Source organism: Moschus berezovskii, chromosome 9 (assembly GCF_049115385.1).
Source record: "Moschus berezovskii isolate FMDL1 chromosome 9, NW_MosBer_1.0, whole genome shotgun sequence".
In the NCBI taxonomy this organism is placed as follows: domain Eukaryota; kingdom Metazoa; phylum Chordata; class Mammalia; order Artiodactyla; family Moschidae; genus Moschus; species Moschus berezovskii.
Genome location: NC_142468.1, coordinates 86,135,008 through 86,145,604, shown reverse-complemented (window position 1 = coordinate 86,145,604; position 10,597 = coordinate 86,135,008).

The window sequence follows — 10,597 nt, the reverse complement described above, 5'->3', positions numbered from 1 at the left end:
ACGTTTTTATATGTTTGGTTTTTTTTAATATATATATTAAAATTTAGACGCTACCAATAAACAGAGCCCCATTCCACCTGTTATGAATAACCTGTTACCATATTGGTGTCTAGTCTTTCGGTCTTTTGTTTTTTACACACACACACAATTCTGTATGCTATAATCCTATAGAATATAGTTATACTATTCAGAGTGTGCTTTTTCACTTAATGTTCAGAAAATCTTGTAGGTTATTACATATTCTATATAATTTTTAAAGGGTGTGTGCAATTTCAGTGTAAGATGTTACATTGTCTATTTCACACCCTTGTGATTAACATTAGGGTAAACTCCTCTTGTTTACCCTAATGTAAACAAGATCCAGGATACAGCAGGTTTACAGCAATAGTCTTTCCTTCCACGTAATTTCCTGGATTAAGAGCACCCAGAGGATAGAGACTTCTTTATTTATTTATCCCAGCACGTAGTACAATGCTTGGAGCAGAGAAGGAGCTCAAAACGTTCTTGAGGAAGGAGGAATAGTTATGCAGTTATTTCTCAGGAAGATGTGCCGCTTTATAGTCTCTGGTGCCCCGTGTAGGAGAACCTGTTCTACTCAACCCCACCAGCTCAGAGGTCTTTATCTGCTCATCAGTCTGATCGGTAAGAAGTAGTGTGTTTGTTTATTTAATATGTATTGCCTTGATAACTAGTAAAGGTGTATATTTTCCCCATATGTCTGCAGTCCATTTGTATTTCTTCTGTAAGTGGTCTATTCATATTCTGCCTAAAAGGAAAATCACTTCACTTCTCTGAAACCCTGGCTCCTCCACTGGAAGCTGGGGTTTCCATGTGGTCTCAATGCAGTAACACACGGCAGATCCAGGATACAGCAGGTGTGCAGCAATAGTCTTTCCTTCCACATGATTTCCTGGATTAAGAGCTCCCAGAGGATAGAGACTTCTTTCTTTATCCCAGCACCTAGTACAGTGCTTGGAGCAGAGAAGGAGCTCAAAAAGTTCTTGAGGAAGGAGGAATAGCTGGGATTTGAAAACATTTTGAGTATATCAGGAAAAAGAGTGAGAAAAGTCGAAGCCAAGAGCCAATGAATCAGCAGTGAGAAAACTTATTCAAAAGCTTACTATTAAAATGGAAGAATTTAGGTTTTATTCTCAAAGATACATAAGAAATAATTGCTTATAAAGACATTAAATACCTTTAAGTATGTAGTCTTGAAAAATTGAGGGTTTTTGTGTGTGTGTGTGTGAGCTAATGGGTACATATTTTAAGTACACTAAGAAACGTGACTAGTTAAAGAGTCACCTTAATTATAATGAGTTATATTATTATAATTTATATTATAAAATAAAGATTATAAATTGTATAATTTATTATATTATAAATACAAATATTTATATAATATAAAACATAATATTAGTTGTTATATTACTCATAATTATTTATAATAATATTAAAATTCTGAAAAGTGAAAACCTTAATTTTAAAAAATGATTAATTCTGATTTTTGTTTATCAGATTTGCCTAGACTAGGAGTAAATATTGGAGAAGGCAATGGCAACCCACTCCAGTGTTCTTGCCTGGAGAATCCCAGGGATGGGGGAGCCTGGTGGGCTTCCGTCTATGGGGTCACACAGAGTCGGACACGACTGAAGTGACTTAGCAGCAGCAGCAGGAGTAAATATGCAATAACGATATGATCATATTGTAAAATGGTAATAAGTTAAAGTGATCCCGAGCTCTGGTGCCTCCAAAGGAAGGAGGTGAATTGGTGTCAGGTTTTGTTTTGTCCAACACGCCCTGGGATCATGGGAGAGAGAGTTAGTGGTTCGCTAATGAGATTTGCAGATGGCTTTAAATTGAGAGGTATTGTAAACATCAGGAATGACTGAGAAATGATACAAAAGGAGCTGGAAAGGTTAGGAACATGGACAGGAAATCAAATGATTCAGTCTGGAGTAATGCAAGCCAATCTGACATCTGGGGCCAAATAAGAAGAAATACAGATATGCCATGAAAGTGACAAACACGGAAAACAGTCATCTCAAAGGAGGTTGGGGGCGGTGCAGAGAGGCTAGAGGAAAACAAGAGAAGTAGGAAGCAGGAACTAAAAGTGTCCTGTGCCATGCCCAGTACTATGATGTGGCTCTTTACACACTGATTTCCTTTTGACTAAGGTTAAGCAACTCAGTGCGAGGTAAGAAACAGAGATTTGAAGATTAACTCAGTCCCTAATGACACGAAAGCTCAGCCTCTCTTCTAGTTGATCCTAGTGACTCTTAGAGTATTATCAGTATAGAGAAGACTGTGGAAGTGGTCTGGAATCTTAGGAAAAGCCCTAATAGGAAAGATCACTTGCCATCCGCCTACCTGGGCATTGCTCATTCAGTAGGTGTTGCCAAGAATTCTTGGAACAACTCCCTCCAGGCTATCCAGTTGCCAGCAGCGTGAGGGGGCCCTATAAAACCTTTGTGAGTTAGTACAGGATCCAGTTTAAGGAAAAATAAGATGTGAGTCCATGAGGCCGTCTGTTCATTCCAGCCATGCCCCCTACACGCTCTCTTCCAGTGACCTCGACATGTTAACCCTTAGTAGCACAGAGTCGCCCGCCTGTTCCCTACTAGCCCTTATCCTTCTCTCTTGCTGTAAACATCTAGTGATGATTTGTATTTTCTCTATATGTCAATAAACTGAATCAGATATATTGGTGATATTGGCCCCCTTCAGGAATTTCCAACTCTTTTTTTTTTTTTAATGGAACCACCACATTCGATGTTTTCAGTTACAAAAACTTAAGGAATTGGGCCACAGTGAGAACTTCATGGAGATGAGAAAGAAGACCAAGTAATTCTAGGGAGGACAAACCCTGAGCAGGTAATGCTTAATGTATCCATTCCCCACTCTGAAAAGAAGAGCAGAGCATCGGTGCAGCGAATCTGTTGAAGGAGGGAGCTGGAAAGGAGAGGTGCCAAAGACATATTTCTTGAAGTTGCTCTCCTCTCTTGTAATGTATGTTAATGGCTCATACTGGAAGCTCGAAGCTGAATGTGTTACCTATCCCCAGCCACAGTTGCTTTGTAACAGAAGGCCCTTAGGCTAAAAAAATTCATCCACTTATTCAGCAAGTATTTACTGAGTATCTCCTATATTCCAGGCACTGTTACTAGAACCGAGCATACATCAGTGAACAAAACACAGATCTCTGCTGCCGCGGCTCTACATTCTAGAAGGGGGGACAATTAATAATGAACCTAATGAACAGCAGAGTATATAACGTAGTGGAAAGTGGTAAGTGCTATGGAAAATGAAAGTGAAGCAGGATAAGGGGCTTGGGAGTGCTGGGACTGAGGGCAAGTGACAGCAGTAAAGGGTGGCATCGGCTCACTGTGAAGATGAGCAAAGCCGTGAATGAAGTGTTGGGTGGCCTAGATAGCTGGTGAAAAGCACCCCAGCAGAGGGCACAGGTGGAGCAGTGCTCCTAAGGGAAGTTTTGTCTGGCGTGTCTGAGAATCAGCAGGAGGCCAGCATCTCTAGAGCATGAGCCAGGTAGAGAGTGACAGAGATGGAGCCCGGAAGATACGGGCTGGGAGCAGACCAAGTAAGAGCCTACGGGTGTCTGTGAGCCTTTACCTTTACTCTGAGCAGAGAAGTGATGTCGCTGATTCCTTTTTAAAAGAACTCCTTGAATTGTGGTGCTGAGGATTGACAAGAGTGTGAGCAGAAAGACCGTTGGGAGCATTTTATAGCCATCTAGCCAAGAGATGCTAGTGGCTCAGATGGATTAGAATCTAGCAGTGCAAGTGGTAAGAAAAGGCTGGATTCTGAATGTATTTTGTGGGTACCACCAAGATTTCTCGACTGATTAGATGTGGGTTGTAAGAAAAAGAGAAAAGTGACTTAAAGAATTTTGGCGTGAGCACCAGATGGATCGAGTTGCCATCAACTGAGATGGGAAAGACTCTGAGAGGAACAGATTTTGAGAAGACTGGGAGTTTCATTTTTGTCATATTGAATTTGGGATATCTGTTACACATCCAAGTAGAGATGGTGAGTAAGCACTTTTGTAGATGCAAGTTTGGAGTTCAGGAGATACAGATGAAGAGTCATGAGGATGATGTTATTTAAAACCATGAGACTAAATGAGATCATCAGGGGTTTAAGTTGTAGAGAAGAGAAGAGGGCCAAGAACTGAGACCAGGACGCTGAACATCAAGAGACCATGGACAGAAGCAGTGAGGAAAGCTGGAGGGAAATCAAAAGAAGGTGACGTCCTTGAAGCCACTTGAAGAAGGAAGAGGGAGAGATTAAACACAACGACTAGAGCGATAGACTGTGTAGGAGAGGGACCACGTGACTGCTGGATTTAGCAAAATGACCCTGAGGAGCAGTGTCCATGGACTGGGGGATAGGAATTAGTTCAAGAGGGACTAGGAAGAGTAAGAAGAAATAAATGATGACTGGGATCATCGTAAACAGCATGACAGAGCTGGGAAAGATATCTAGCGGTAAAACTGCCTTCCCTTGGGTCCTTGAGCTACCACTAGGGAGGCAGCCACCTATTTATGTATAACTGCAAATCAAGTCAGCATGCAGCCAGCAGTGTTGAGCTAGGTCATTAGGAAACCTTCCCCAGTAACAGAGATTCAAATGGGGTTTAATAGAGTTTGTCAAGGGACTTTTTATTTATTACAAAAACACTGCTGCTTAAAACATGGGCTTTTTCTCGAAATGATGAGGAAAATTCTTTTGTGAATAAGATCTAGCATATGAGTATGTTTATACTTAGTTAAGCCAGAGGAAGCAGAGACCAAGTCAATCACTGGAGTATTCTTTGTCTAGAGGATTTCAGCTTCTGTGGTTTAGGTAATAGAGTTGGTTTCCTCTGTCTAGGCCTGGGGCCCAGAGAACCGAGCCCAAATGAAGTAAATCTGCATCTTTATTTTCTGTTTGAGCTACTTAATGACTGTGCATTCATCAGGGGACAGGATGAGAACACATTTGAAAATTAAAGGGTTATTGCTATAGAAAGCATTGAGAATGCTGTGTGAAGCCTAAGTATGTTTCAGGAAAAGTGTAGTGTTTTTTTGTTTTTTCTTTTTTATTTTTTTAAAGTGTAGTGTTTTAAAGGCACAGACTAGTCTCTAAACAAACCAGAAACCCTGGTGTTACTGCTTTCCCTATCTAGTCACTCACTGAGTCCTGTCTGTTTCTCACTGTGGTTATCCCTGAAATCTGAACAGTGTTCACTGCCATCCTGGGTCACTGCTTCAGATACACCATCAGCCTCCCATCCTTCTGGTTTGATCCTTTCCAAATTGTTCTCCACAGTGTTCAAGAGTGATCTTTCTAAAATGCATAAAGAATATGCTTCACCCTTGCTTAATACCTTTTAATGGTGCCTTGTGGTGTTGGAGAAGACTCAAGAGTCCCTTGGACTGCAAGGAGATCAAACCAGTCAATCCTAAAGGAAATCAGTCCTGAATATTCATTGGAAGGACTGATGCTGAAGCTGAAGCTCCAATACTTGGTCACCTAATGCGAAGAACTGACTTACTGGAAAAGACCCTGATGCTGGGAAAGACTGAGGGCAGGAGGAGAAGGGGACAACAGAGGATGAGATGGTTGGATAGCATCACCAACTTGATGGACATGAGTTTGAGCAAGCTCAGGGAGATGGTGAAGGACAGGGAAGCCTGGTGTGCTGCAGTGCATGGGGTCATGAAGAGTCCGACACGACTGAGGGACTGACCTGAACTGTTATGTTCAAGCTCCTCAACACAGCTTATAATGCATTTCATTGTCTGGTTCAAGTTCAGTTGTGTCCCACCTTCTGTCCTTACTATGGAAAATCCAGCCACCGAACCCCCTAAATCTCCAAATAACCCCATACTGTCTTTTAAATCTTCAGATGAAGAGGCTCCAGTGAGTCACAGAGGCCAGAAAATCAACCTAACAAGACTCAACAGAGAATTCTGTTTTTAGGCTCCATTAAAAAAGAAATGGGAGGGAGGGTGCACAGTCAGGACACTCACGAGGACTGTTCTCTTGCTCTTTGTTATCTGCTCGACCGGACCCTGCTTCACCTACTCCCTTCTCACCCGAGCCTGCTTACCCACCCCCTGCCCCAGCTAGTGACTATTCTTATCTTTGGGCCAGAACAGCTCCACCTGCTGGTTTATTAAAAGGGAACATCTGCCCTTGTGACGGTGGTTAACCTGAGGGGCGGTGAGGGATGTGCCCAGCCGCCGGTTGCCCTGGTAACTGATGAGCCAACCCCAGGACAATTCCCCCTGCAAATAATAGCCATTTTCTTCTCCCCCCAAGAAGTAAAGATTACTGCCACATCCTGTCTGCTGGGGTTCAGTTCAGTTCAGTTGCTCAGTCGTGTCCGACTTTCCGCGACCCCATGAATCACAGCACGCCAGGCCTCCCTGTCCATCACCAACTCCCGGAGTACACTCAAACTCATGTCCACAGAGTCGGTGATGCCATCCAGCCATCTCATTCTCCGTCGTCCCCTTCTCCTCCCGCCCCCAACCTTTCCCAGCATCAGAGTCTTTTCCAGTGAGTCAACTCGTCGCATGAGGTGGCCAAAGTATTGCAGTTTCAGCTTTAGCATCAGTCCCTCCAATGAACATCCAGGATTGATCTCCTTTAGAACGGACTGGTTGGATCTCCTTGCAGTATAAGGGACTCTCAAGAGTCTTCTCCAACACCACAGTTCAAAAGCATCGATTCTTCGGCGATCAGCTGTCTTCACAGTCCAACTCTCACATCCATACATGACCACGGGAAAAACCATTGCCTTGACTAGACGGACCTTGGTTGGCAAAGTGATGTCTCTGCTTTTTAATATACTATCAAGGTTGGTCATAACTTTCCTTCCAAGGAGTAAGTGTCTTTTAATTTCATGGCTGTAATCAGCATCTGCAGTGATTTTGGAGCCCCAAAAAATAAAGTCTGACACTGTTTCCACTGTTTTTCCATCTATTTGCCATGAAGTGATGGGACCAGATGCCATGATCTTTGTTTTCTGAATGTTGAGCTTCAAGCCAACCTTTTCACTCTCCTCTTTCACTTTCATCAAGAGGCTTTTGAGTTCCTCTTCACTTTCTGCCATAAGGGTAGTGTCATCTGCATATCTGAGGTTATTGATATTTCTCCCAGCAATCTTGATTCCAGCTTGTGCTTCTTCCAGCCCAGCGTTCCTCATGATGTACTCTGCATATAAGTTAAATAAGCAAGGTGACAATATACAACCTTGACGTACACCTTTTCCTAGGGTGCCTTTTTTTCAGACATGTAAGATCCCCTCTCCATTAAACCACTGGTGTCTCTGCTGGCTCTGGGCTCCTTCTTCAGCCTGGAGGATGGGCATTTACAAGGCTTGCAGGCAGGCCTGTGGGGTGCAGCCCAGCAGAGGTCCTTTGTTTCCATATTCCTTATATTCATATTTTACCAGCTGTTTCTGCTTCTGCTTGGCTTGTGCACATGTGTAACAGCACTGTACCTAAGTCATGTTTGACTTCTCTACTCAGCTTGGGCTTCCCTGGTGGCTCAGACGGGAAAGAATCCACCTGCAATGCAGGAGACCTGGGTTTGATCCCTGGATTGGGAAGATCCCCTGGAGGAGGGCATGGCAATCCACTCCAGTATTCTTGCCTTGGAGAATCCCTCATGGACAGAGGAGCCTAGCGGGCTATAGTCCATGGGGTCACAAAGAGTCAGACACAACTGGGCACTACTCAGCTTTGAGAGCTGTCATGGCTTAGTTCTTGGCTATGTTTTTACATTTCACACACCCACTTTAACACTTTCCCTTGTTTGTCTTTTCCATCTTTGGTCTGCAAATCCTGCCTATAATCTGACATCTCACAGACTGATGTCTCCAGCTCAGGCATCTTCTGTGAGACCAGACTCCTATACAAAGGGGATCTAAGAGGTGTGCAGCAATCTCAAACTTGTATCTAAACCTGAACTCTGATCTTCACTCTGCCAAAACCTCTTCCTCTGCTAGTCTTTCCCATCTCAATAAACATTGCCCATACTACCCCATTGCTTAAAGTCAGAGACCTGAAAATTTACCTCTTTCTTAGTTTGTAAGAAAACCTAATCACATGCCAGGCAATGCCAAACATGTTTTATATATAACTCTTTCTTTTAATGAATCTGAAAGGTAGCTATTATTATTAGCACTTACATCATTGATGATGAAACGAAGGTACAGAGAGATTAAGTAATTTTCCCAAGGTCACACAGCTCAATAATAGTGGAACTGGGATTTAAACTCAGATGATACAGCTTCAGAGTCCATGTGCTTAAGTTAATTTCTACGCAAACTGTTATTCTTGGAATCTCTTTGTGAGTCACTCCTGATAAGTCCACATCCAGCTTATCAGAAGTGCAAACAGTTCAACCTCCAAAAATGCCCTGAATCCATCATTTAGTTCTTTCCGTCCCAGTTGCCATCGCCCCAGCCTTTTGCCAAGACTGTCATAATATTTCCTTGGAGATCTCTAATTCTGCTCTTGCCCTTCCCACCTCCCTCAGCTCAGCATCCCTAGCCATTCTTTCCAAAGAAGTCAGGTCTTAGCTTGAATGTAATTTTTTTTTTTTTTCTGAGAAGCATACCTTGACTCCAATAAATGAACTAACCCTCCCAATTATTCTTTCTCTCATCACCCTACTCATTTCTATAAATGTGTCTTTATTTTTACACACCCACTGAAAACAAGGGCTTTGTTTTATTTTCCACTATTTTTCCAGTACCTAGCAGAGAGCTTAGCCCATAGTGGGCTCTTAGTAATATTTGTGAATGATTGGATGGATGAGTGGCTAGTATTGAGTTATAAGTGACTATAATTTTTATTTTATGTGTTATCATGAAAATAACAGTTTCACTTCTTTATAGTGGACCAATGGGAGGAAGCCGGATGATTTACTGAAAAATATACAAAGTGTGATTTTTTTAAATAAAATGTAGTTTTATTATTTCGATGAAGGACTTTGTATAGTTCTAGTAAGCATGCTAGAACATGCTAGTTCTAGTAAGCACTGCTTTCACCCTAACACTCCTTTCTAAGAGATTCCATCCCTGCCCTCACACCCCTAACTCAGCTCATTGGACCAGGGACAGAAACTGACCCAAGCTGAGCTAATTACGAGATTCTCCTTGCTCAGACTTCAGAGTCAAGAAACTAAGGAACAGATTTTTGAGGCAACTGCATTCATTCAGGCTTCAAATATTTGTCAAGCATCTGGAATAAATGATCACTGGGGATATAATGAACAAGATACTTGTCTCCTTGAAGGCATTTACAGTTCAGAGGGGAAAATGTGCTACTGCAGTTCAGTGAGTTACATGCCATGACATGGGGATTACACAGGAGTGCCTGGGAGAGGTACCTTAAGCAGTACTGAAAAGGCAGAGAAAGCTTCCCAGCAAAGGTGATGTCGCAGCCAAAAGAAGGCGTCATAGATCCAGAAGAGAGCTGGCATGAGGGGAAAGGGTATTTATCCTAAGCAGAGGGAACAGAAAATGCCAACATAGTACATTCAGTCTGGTGTGCAACGATGGGGAGATTTTCCTGAGAGGGGAAAGTTGTCTCCATCATGAAGGCCCTTGTTTGCCCGTACAAAGTCTGGACTCTGTGCTGAGGGCCATGAGAGTCCTGGACAAGGGTTTTTAACAGACGAGTGTCACATTCAGATGTGTACTCTAGAAAAATCCTTGTGGTCCCAGTAAGAGGGAACATGTTGGAAGGAGATATCCCAGTTAGGACATTGTGAAAGAAATCCAGACACAAAATGATGTTGGCAAGAATAAATTGGTGACAGGGGGAAGAGACAGAGTAGATGGTTAAAGTGTGTTTAGGGTGATGATAGATGGGGATAGAGGAATTAAGGACAATGTCCAGGCTTGCAACTTGGGCTTGAAGGAGACTGTGAGGTCATCCTCAGAGACAGCAGACACAGGAGGGACCTCAACTAAAAGGTCAGGGCTGGAGCCATAAACGGGAGTGTTGTCTCTGAAGAATTATTGAAGCCTTTGGATTGCCTTTACCCAGTGAGTTTGTGGAGAAGAAGAACAAAAGGGCCTATGGGTGGAATCCCGTGTGACTCCAGCATTTAAGAAGGGGAATAAGGAAGAAGAGCCTACAGAAGAGTTGGAGAAGATATCTTCTGAGAGCCAGTTGGAAACCCAAGGAAGAGTGATACCGGGGAAACCAATGGATGAGACCCTCTCCAGAAGGGTCTGATGAATGCCAGTATTCTAACGAAAACAAGGACAGGCTTCCCAGTAACTAAATGCTTAGTGATGTCTAACAGACACGAACGTTTCTCTTGGTTACATAAACGTCATTCTTAACAATCGATGGCAGTATTCATCTCTTTGTCCCTAAGAAGATTCCCAACAGTCCCTTTACCTTCACTCTCTGCAGATTCTCTAAGAGTGGAGTCTGCATTCATGAGGGTTTTCTGAATTTGGTTTTCAAATGTTATTACATGTCGGTTCATGAAGTACACTTGAATGTCAGAGTTGAGAGTGTGGAAAAAAGGAGACATAAGGAAATTTTATTTAAAAAATGTTTTTCAACTT